Genomic DNA, 10,945 nt, shown 5'->3' on the forward strand with positions numbered 1-10,945 from the left:
TTTTTTTCTTTTTTGATATTATATTCTTTTTTTTTTTTCAAAATTGCCCCAATGTGGGGTGACATGCCCTGATTTTAGACAATTTAATGATAATGAAGACTCGAGTGGATTGATTAGTGGTAGATATGTTAGGATAGTAAAAGGAAAGACTCTTTACTTATTTCAGGATTTGATTTTTCAAGAACATCTTTTGATGTCACTTAATGTTTATTGACTCAAGAGATAAAACTTTTACAGATTTAAATATTTTATAAAATATTCGAGGCTTGTACACATATGAGTTCAGTCAATGTGATCATCAACACGTGAAAACCAATCACAAGAAGCACAGTGACCTATCTTGATTCACCAGTCGTATTACCTAGAAAAAAGGCCACGCCAAGGTGCTTTGATCGTAGATTTCCCTCAACTTTTGTTGGTTGATCCCTTATGAAATCTTGAGTGTAATGGAACTCCTAATTTGATGCTTTAAATCTTCAAATAGATTGAATTGTCTTTGAGACACCTGCAAAATAATTCATACATAATTAGACTCCTATAATTATACAATAATATGTGCCAATTATTATGTGTAAGACATGAAATTGAATTCAAACATAATTTTCAGTGTAAAACATTGAGTAAAGAAAATTAATAATAGATAAGTGCCTACAAAATACATGAATAAATGTGAACATTTGGGTAGTTATCACCTTGTACATGTCATATAAAAACCTCTACCTCCTAAAAAAGTAAATTATTGTTCTTCTATTTTTAATAAAAAATAATTACTTTTTAAGTTTAAAAATTAGTTAAAAGATAATACTTTAAAACTCCACATTTCTAATAATTCCCGTGTCTCGTTCTCAGTTTTTATTTAAAACAAATTAATTTTTATACGCCTCTTTCCTTTCAATTAAAAAATTAACCCTCTACTTTCTTAAAAGTAAAATGAGCTTCTTTTTTTGTTGTGTATTTAATGTTTTTATATTAAATATCAACTAAAAATATTTTTTAAATATAAATTAATTAAAATGAACTCTCATACATCTCTACATTTACTATTTTTTAGGCTTAAATGATCGGTATTTAATGTTTTTTAAATTAAAAAAATCAATTAAAAATTTATTTCTTAAATCTAAAATTAATTTTAAATAACTCCTATAAGTCCTTGCATTTAGAATTTTTAGGATAATTTAGACATGCACCACATATTTTGATCAATATTACAGATACCCCTATGTTTTCAAACTCCATATTTAGATTTTTTTAATATAAAAAAATGGTTAAAAATTAATAATATTTTTTATCAACACAACTCTATCTTAGGTTATTGATAAAAATGAGTTTTTACTAATGATTAATTTAATAATTTTCAAATCTTATTAAGAGGCATTGGGCTCACTTACCAAATTGATAATCCAACACCACAGTTAGCCCTATAAATTTCATAAATAAAAAAAAAAGATTAAAAAGAAAATAAAAAATAAATTCTTTCTAGGGTTTGATCCAATGTGTTAAAAATGGACTACTACCGTACTCCCAAATTTAAAATTAAAATTCAACAATGAAAAATTACTTTTTAGAAAAAAATTTAAGTTATTAGAATTTTGTTCTCTACAACCCTGTGGCATTAAATCATATTTTTTGAAGCAGATGCGATTAAGAAATTTCCTTAGGGTCCGATTGATATCGCTTCTAAACGTGGATTGTAATGCGTTTGCATCAAAAATCCGACTTTTCCTCTGCGTTGGCGTGTTTGATAACAATTCAAAAATTCACGTTTCGAATTTATAAAAGCAAATATGTCAATTTGACCGATATTTTGAAAAGTGGATGACAGCAGCTTTGCACAACCACATTAAAAAATCATAGAAGTGAAAAGACGAAAATACCCTTCGTCATTTATCTAATTTCCAACGAGAGTCTGTGATAAAACCTAACTATCGTTCATCCTATTCAATCTTTCTCTCATCAATTTCGACAGTAGCGATGACCTACCTCGACGACGACGGTAAATAGAAAAGCATTCAAAACCTATTTATCATTAAAACTAACTCCGATGACGACAGCGACGTTGATCGACGCCATTGACGACCCCGTTTGCGATCTGCACCATTGACGACGACGATTCAAAGTCTAAGAGAACTCAATCTTTCCGTTTGTCCCTTTTCTGATCGACGCCTTTCGATTCCTTCCCACAACAACTTCTAATACGATCTATGAGCTCTCTTTCTCTCTCACAGATTTCAATTATCGTGATTGATTCTTGACGAAATTGCATATTGAAGGTTGGATTAACAAAAAAATTTCTGGTAGGGTTATTTCTAATTTCCAATGCCTTGTTAGATTTTTTTATAAAAAAAAAATAGAAAAAAAAATATTCACCATTGATCAGGCCATAAATTGTTGCTTATTTTTATTGAAGGTTGGATTAACAGAAATTATTGCTTATTTTGTTGTTCGATTTAATTTATCGATTAATTTTTGCATTTTTCGTTGTTTGAATTATTGCTTGTTTTGTTTAATTTTTGTTTGAATTTGTGTATTATGTTTTCACATAGACATGATTTCATACTGTAAAAATAACTTTGAATTTTTCGGTTTGTAAATTAACTACCCAACTCTCAAAATTAACTTGTAATATTTCTGTTTATAAAATGAACTTCGAATTTTTCTATTTGTAATACGTACCATTGGCAACTTGGTACTCGGCAATAGACTTTTCAATTTCTATTTTTCAAGGATAATATATTATAAACTTGAGGAAATATTTTCTCTGAAAATCATGCACAATTCATAAGTGGCCGCTCCTTTATTCTAATAGATTTACCTGTTAAGGAAAGTTGATTTAGACATACCCCTCTGAATTTTTTTGAATAAATGAGAGATCTCTCAGTGATATGAATTGATGACAGACCTCTTGACTAGAGTCGTTCTACAAGGAACTAATAGACAATTATATGAATGCTTTCATCTTCAATATCTTCCCAAAACAAAATAAATTATTTATTTTTCTTTGAAAACTTGCTAGTTTTTAACTTTTTAGGATGAATGATTTTTAAGAGTATAATAACTCATTTCTTTGAAATTCATTTCCCACTGAAAGCAATAATGTTATTTTACCTTTAAGATTAGAGATAACTTTTTTATTTTTTATTATCTTTATTTAGTTTACATTTCTGTAAGGAAAATCAAATAATTAGATTTGTTTTGTCATCAAATTTATTTTCCACAATCAATTTATTTATTTTTATTTTTTTAACAAATTCATATTCCCTTGAAAACAAAGGTTAAGGTAAACTTCTTCCCTTCATCTTACACCTCAATATTCTATGGATTCTTCGATTGAAAGATTTGTACTAATTTTGAAATGATTTCACATGAATTGGGGTGATATTAGCAAAAGTTATTGTGACAATAGAATATCTTTTTCAATTTTAGGTTGAAGATGAGGGGTATTTTATTTAAATCACTTTCCTTGAGTCTCTTAGAGAATACTTAGATCAAAGGATGTTTCATCAATTCAAAAACAATATACTTGAAATTAATCAAAAATATTACTTACTCAAAATAAATAATAAATAAAAAATCAGGTGAGAGTGAGAGTGAGAGTGAGAGACATTGCGTGCGTGATGACGTATGGATTGAGTTGAATTGAAAGAAGGCTGCCTTGTTGTTTTATCATTAAATAGATTGTTACCCAACTCCATATCTCCTTTATATGTCACTTGGCATAATCATTCAAGCTAATTGATTTATTTTAGTGTTTGACCCCACAATAAAAAGTCATTCAGTTGGTGATCGAAATCATGGTGGGATGAGTGTTTTTTTTCTCATCATTAGCTTTGTTTAAAGATACAATGGTATTCACAGATGTGTGTGTGTGTGTGTGTGTGTGTGTGTGTGTGGTGTGTGTGTGTGTCAATTGGTACTTAAATCAAAATCGAGTATCTGAGTCACAACATCTAGGATTTGGAGCAACTTGAATATTTATATAATATTTACTAGTTTGGTATTTGAACTTGGTAGGACTTGAAAATGACACGAATATATAATGCCAAGAATGTCAAATTACTTTTAAACATGTTATTTTATTGTTATTTTTTCATATATATAATATTGAACACAAGGTTTTTTTTCCTTCTGATTGTGATACATATGAACATAAGGATTTATTTATTTTGATGCATTAAAAATCAGTTGGATTTTTTAGCTAGATTTTTTCCCCCTATAATTTCCTATGATAGATTATATACTACACACACACATCAATTACTATACTTTGTACAGTCAAAGATTTAGAACACAGGGTTCCTTCACCGTAGGACTGAGAACTGTACGTTCTTCCGGCTATCTATATGATAACTTGACATCGTCTCCTAGTTTCTCTCTTTGATTATACACTGTGCAAAAATTGTAGGTTGAGATGGTGTAAGTAATCAAATAGTTTACAGTTATGTTTTTCATCTATAAATATAATAGTTTTGGATCATTGTTCAACCAATGAATCATGTTATAGTAATTTAAATTGTGTAGTCATTATACGTGAAGTCATTTTATATTATATGATTTATTGAAATAGAATATGACATGTTCCGTTCTACTGGCGTCTCTTGTTATTACCATTGACATATGGAAGATAACAATTTAAAGAGTGTAAAAGCAGATTGGACACCCAAACAACATAAAATTTGGGTCGAGATCTGCTATGAATTAGTTAAGAAAGAGAGAAGACCACATAAAATGCTTGACAAGACCGGGTATGATTTCTTAGTCAAGGAGTTTAATAAAAAAACTAATGTTCATTACGATAAAGGACAAATGAAGAACAAGTGGGATAGACAAAAAGACATTTGGATACATTGGAATAAGATTTGTACAAACACTGACGTCTTTTATGATGTTGATAACGATATATTAGATGCAAGTGATGAGTGGTGGGATGGGTGGTTAGAGGTATATTTTTTTGTTAATTTGTCATTTTAATTATTTTAAGATTTTTGTCTCTTTATGTAATATAAGATTTTTTATTTTTTATAGCATCATCTAAAAGATGCAATATTCCAAAAGAAAAGTTTGCGAAACAATTGGATTTCATCTTTGGAGGCATATATGTCACTGGGAGCTGGATGTGGTCGTTTGCAGCTGGTTCAATGCCATCTACATTAGCACCTCAGAATGATAATCTTGATGCGGATGATCTAGATGATGTCATGGCAACCCAGCCTCTTGAGTCCTAGACACCTCTAAACTTTATTCCTAGTGATGCTGATGAGTTTAAGGATGATGCTACCACTACTGTACCCCTACTCATAGACCCTACTGGACACAGAAGTGGAGATACTCTACCACCTTAAGGTCGTAGGCAGAAAATGACTACTTGTAGACACCCTATTTTTTGCATCAGCCTAATTCGACAATTCGTCATCCGATTATTCCGATTGTTGTAGATTCCTAATGATGAGCATAAAAGAACTCGAAGGCTTGTGAGTACGGTTCTTGATTCCTTCCGTTTCTAGTCTTTTCATCATTCTTACTCGTCACGACTTAACATAGAAATTTACGCACGCTTATGATCGCTGCATCTTACACCCGATTTAGCAAGCACGTATGCTTAGGTTTGTAATATAGTTCGACAATTTAGAGACTTCGCTACGTTAGAAAAATATGACTTTAGAACTTAGAAATACTCACATCGGGACTGAAAGAAATCTCATGCTAAAATTAATAAAAAATCATGAAAAATTGATAAAATGACGAAAATACCCATATGAATTTCGGACATCCGAAAAATCTCGAAAATACCTCCATCGCACTCGAAATGTGATTTGAGTCTAATGGGACCCAGATCGATAAAAATAGAGAAATTCAAGAAAAATCTGTAAAAATCATCAAAATAACGAAAACACCCCTCATAAATTTTGGACCCCCAAAAAATCTCGAAAGTACCTCCATTGCACTTAGAATGTGATTTCGAATCTAACAGGACCCAAATCGACGAAAATAGAGAAATTTAGAAAAAATCACAAAAATGATCAAAATGCCCCTTAATATTCAACTCGAACATAGAGACCTTGATCCCTAAGAAAATAAAATTTTAATAAAAAATTTAACTAAAATTTAACCAAGAAACCAATTTAAAATCCAAATCAAATTCAAATCGAAAATCAAATTGAAAATCTAATAAAATCAAATCCAAATTAAAAATCAAGATCCAATTAAAATTAAAAATTAAAAATCAAATTAAAAATCACTTAATAAATTAAAATGCAAAATCAAAATTAAAATTATTCAACCGATTAAATTAAAAATAAAAACCAACCAACCAATAAATTCAAAACGGACCAACTAAATTCAAAATTGAACTCGTTCGACTGAATCAAATTTGAAATAAAATCAAAATCAACATTTAAAATTAAATTGAAATTCAAAATCAAATTTAAAAAAAAAATTCAAAATCAAATCATAATAAAACAAAAGTCAAATTAAAATATAATTGATTAAGCAAAGTGAAAATTAAAATCCATCAAACTTTTAAATCAAAATCTAATCCATTGATTAACATTGAAATTAAAATTCCATCGACCAATTAAAATAGATCAACCAAATTCAAAATTAAAATCGACCAATCGAATTTAAAATTAAATCAATCAACTAAAAGAAAAATCCATTCGATAAAATTTAAATCAAAATCCGATTTAATTAAAATCAAATTTCAATCGACCAATCAATTTAAAAATGGTCTATAAGAGATTATTAAGGTGAGTAGCGTGAGATCACCACTCCCCATTCTCTAAAAATAAAAAAATAAAAAAAGAGAAAGAAAAAAAAAACATGGGCACACATTTTCTTCTCTAACTCTTTCTTCCCCATATCCTCCATCTCCATCTCTCTAATTTCTCATAATTACCCACATCCTCCACCATCTCTCCCATCTCTCTCTCTCATGTTTGTGGTAGAACCACCATAAAAGAAGATCAAGGAAACCATTAAAAAAAATGAAAAACATTTTTGTGACTGTCCTTCAAAGAAACAACAACCATCTTCCACCATTAAATCTGCAATCTTCTTCTTCCTCTTTGAAAAAAAAATAACCACACCTTCTTCTCCATTAATGTCATCAACTCCACTATTTTTCATCTCCACCCTTTCTTTCCTCTTTCCCATCTCTCCCTATTTTGACCATTAAAGTCAGCTACCATTATCATCTCGAACCATTTAAAAAAAATAGCCATCATTAGATAGAAAAAAAAATAGAGACATTTTTAATTCTTGCTGTTTGTCATATATATAGAAAAAAAAAGCCACAGCCAAGCTCTTCATTAATGTCCCCTTTCCCTCCCTCTTCACCATTAAAAAAACAGCTACGGCCTCACCTCCATCATCGTTTATAACAGAGTCACAGCAACCCATATCTTGTCCATTAAAAAATCAGCAATCTCACACCATTCTCCAACGTCTCTTTCACTCTCTCTGCTCTTAGACATCTCTCTCTCACTCTTCACGAGGTCCTCAACTACCATAACAATAGTCATAATCACAGTCACATTTTTTATTATCTTTTTTTGGTTTAACTCACTGTCACATTGACCCACACGACACAACTCATAAGCTATTTCGAGGTCTTTTTGAAGGAATTCACGCATCCAAAATTATTCGGTGAAGGTAAATTTTTTAATTTTTTAAATTTTATTTTTATTGTTTCTTGACTTCATATGCACTTAAATTAATTCACTGATTATTTGGTATACGTAACACTAATAATAATCTTTGCCCATTTTTTATTGATAGATTGATTAAATCAACTCGCTAATATCAAGTTGATGGACCGGCTCATTGGTTTTAATATTATTGGGTTCATTCATTGATTTTCGATGTTATGGGTCAACTCATTAATATTGATATTTATCGACTCATAAATTTTTTGTATATACGAAAAATTTAAAATCGATTTTCTCAATAAAAATCAACGAGTCGACTCACTGATTTTTGTATGCATTGAAAATTTCAAATCGAAATTTTCTGTGAAATTATACATGTGAGTCAACTCACTGATTTTGGACGTGCGTGATGATTTAAAAAATCGAATTTCATTGATTAAAATTATTGAGTCGACTAATTGATTTTATGTACATTGAAAATTATAAAATAAAATTTTCTATGAAATTGGGCATGTGAGTCAACTCACTGATTTTAATACAGGTGGCAATTCAAAAAATCAAGATTTCTTTGATTAATAATTTGTGGGTTAACTCACTGATTTTAATACATGCGGCCATTCAAAAAATCAATATTTCATTTATCAAAATAGTTGAGTCGACTCACTGATTTTAATACATGTGACAATTCAAAAATTAAAATTTCTTTGGTTAAAAATGTGTGAATCGACTCACTGATTTTAATGCACGTGACGATTCATAAAATAAATTTTTATTTTTTTATTAATAAATGTGTGGGTTAACTCACTAATTTTAATACATGTGGCAATTCAAAAATTAAATTTCTTTGGTTAAAAACATGTGAGTCGACTCACTGATTTTAATACATGTGGTAATTCATAGAATCAAGATTTCTTTGATTAATAATTTGTGAGTTAACTTACTGATTTTAGTACACGTGACAATTCAAAAATCGGATTTCTTTGGTTAAAAATGTGTGAGTCAACTCACTGATTTTAATACACGTGGCAATTCAAAATTCAAGATTTCTTTAATTAATAATTTGTGGGTTAACTCACTGATTTTAATACATACGGCCATTCAAAAAATCAATATTTCATTGATTAAAATTGTTGAGTCGACTCACTGATTTTAATACATGTGACAATTTAAAAATCAAAATTTCTTTGGTTAAAAATGTGTGAGTCGACTCACTGATTTTAATGCACGTGACGATTCAAAAATCAAATTTCTTTAATAAGAAATATGTGGATTAACTTACTAATTTAGTGCACGTGACGATTTAAAAATCGAATTTTCTTTGATAAAATGTCATCATTGAGTCAATTCATTAATTTTGTATACATGACATTAAAAATTGATTTCACATTCTTTCAAATGTGACTGAATCGATTCACTAAATTTTGGTGCCACGTAAATCCTATTAAATCATGGGATTCCACTATACGATATTAAGAAATCATGTAATTATTTTAGCGGTAATATTTGTTTAGTAAATCCGATGCGATTTGATGATGATTGGATCCTAGTTTGACCTTTATTCTTTGAATATTAACCGTATGATATTTTTGGATCGTAGTAGAGACTGATCATTTTGATTAGGCGGGTTCGGTGCCTAATACTTTTCGAAACCCCTAATCTGACCCCTTACCCATTATTCGTGGACCAACCCGATCCATTTTGGAGTTATCTATGATTCCTAGACTTAAACTAGGTGATGACTCATTATTCTTTAAAAATCTTCGATTTGCGTAATCGGACCTCGATTCGCTATTTAAAGAACAAAGGCGATCGAGGCGATTTCACTACTACTATGCAAATTGGTTAGTCATTAGAGAAGCTCGCAGATGCAGTTCACAGTCAGACATCTACTTTTAACAATATCACTTATGTTAAGAAAATCAATATTCAAGAGTCGATCGACCTCTTAGATCAGCTACCAGATGTTCCCACCAACAATGCTTTTTATCGTTCTGCGTTGATTTTTTGTGAGTTACGATCAACATAGATTCATCTTGAGTGGTTAGAGGTCAAGATGTTTGATTTTATGACTGGGAGAGATTTTAAGACATGTTTTATATGTTACTATAATATTTATGTGGGTTTTATAATGCACCTATAGGGTGCAACATACATTGGTTACTTTTTGCACTATTATAGTGCAATATACTCTGAAGTATGAATAATTTATTTTATGTTTGATGGATATCTGATTTTCTATTGGATGTATATTATATTTTCTGTTAGATGGATATTTTATTTGCTGTTGGATGGATATTGTTATTAATATTTTCTGTTAGACGAATATTTTATTTGTTGTTAGATGGATATATTCTACTAATATGGATTCATAAGTAAGTCATGTGGATTTAGATGTTGATACCACAAATACTATCGATTCAGATGATACGACTGATACCATCGATTCAAATGGTGATACCACCAATACTGTCGACTCAAGTATTTTAAGTATGATCACTACAAGAGACGTCCTAGGTTTTTTATTTTGTTGTGAGAATTTCATATATAGGGGGCTACATAGTAATAGTCAGTTAAAGGGGACTGACTTTGTGCGAGAAACACTGGATGATAATAGTGCGACGTGTCATGCATTATTTAGAATGGTACGACTCGTATTTCTGAATCTGTGTAATATTTTAGAAGCTTAAAGTCTACTGAAAATGGAACGCTGCGTTACTATTCAAGAACAACTAATGATGTTTTTATTGATAATAGAACATAATCAATGACAAAGATTAATTACAAATAGTTTCGATCACTTAGTTCAAACGATTAGCCAGTATTTTAACATAGTTCTTTTAACTATAGTGAACTTATCAATGTTTTCAATTGTACCTCCCGACTTTATTGAAGTCGTTTTACACATCCGTAACAATCATCATTTTTGGTCATATTTTAAGGTAATTATATATATGATTGAAAAATATTTGTTTTATTAATGTTTATATATTAATATACCTTAAAAATATGTAGAATTGTATTAGAACGATAGACAAGACGCATGTTAGTGCATTTGTACCAATAACAGAACAAATGCGATATCGAGGACATAAGGGACTCACACAAAATATAATGGCAACATGTTCGTTTGACATGTTGTTCACTCATGTGGTGGTTAGTTGGGAAGGGTCGACTAATGATTCACATGTCTTTCTTGAGACACTGAATATTTTCAATTTAAAATTTTCATATTTTCAACCAGTTCTATATTTAAAAACTTGTCAATTATATATGTTTATATTCAATCTTAGAAATTAATATTT

This window comes from Akebia trifoliata, chromosome 15, assembly GCF_017979445.1.
Source record: "Akebia trifoliata isolate Shusen 1 chromosome 15, ASM1797944v1, whole genome shotgun sequence".
NCBI classification, from domain to species: Eukaryota; Viridiplantae; Streptophyta; class Magnoliopsida; order Ranunculales; family Lardizabalaceae; genus Akebia; species Akebia trifoliata.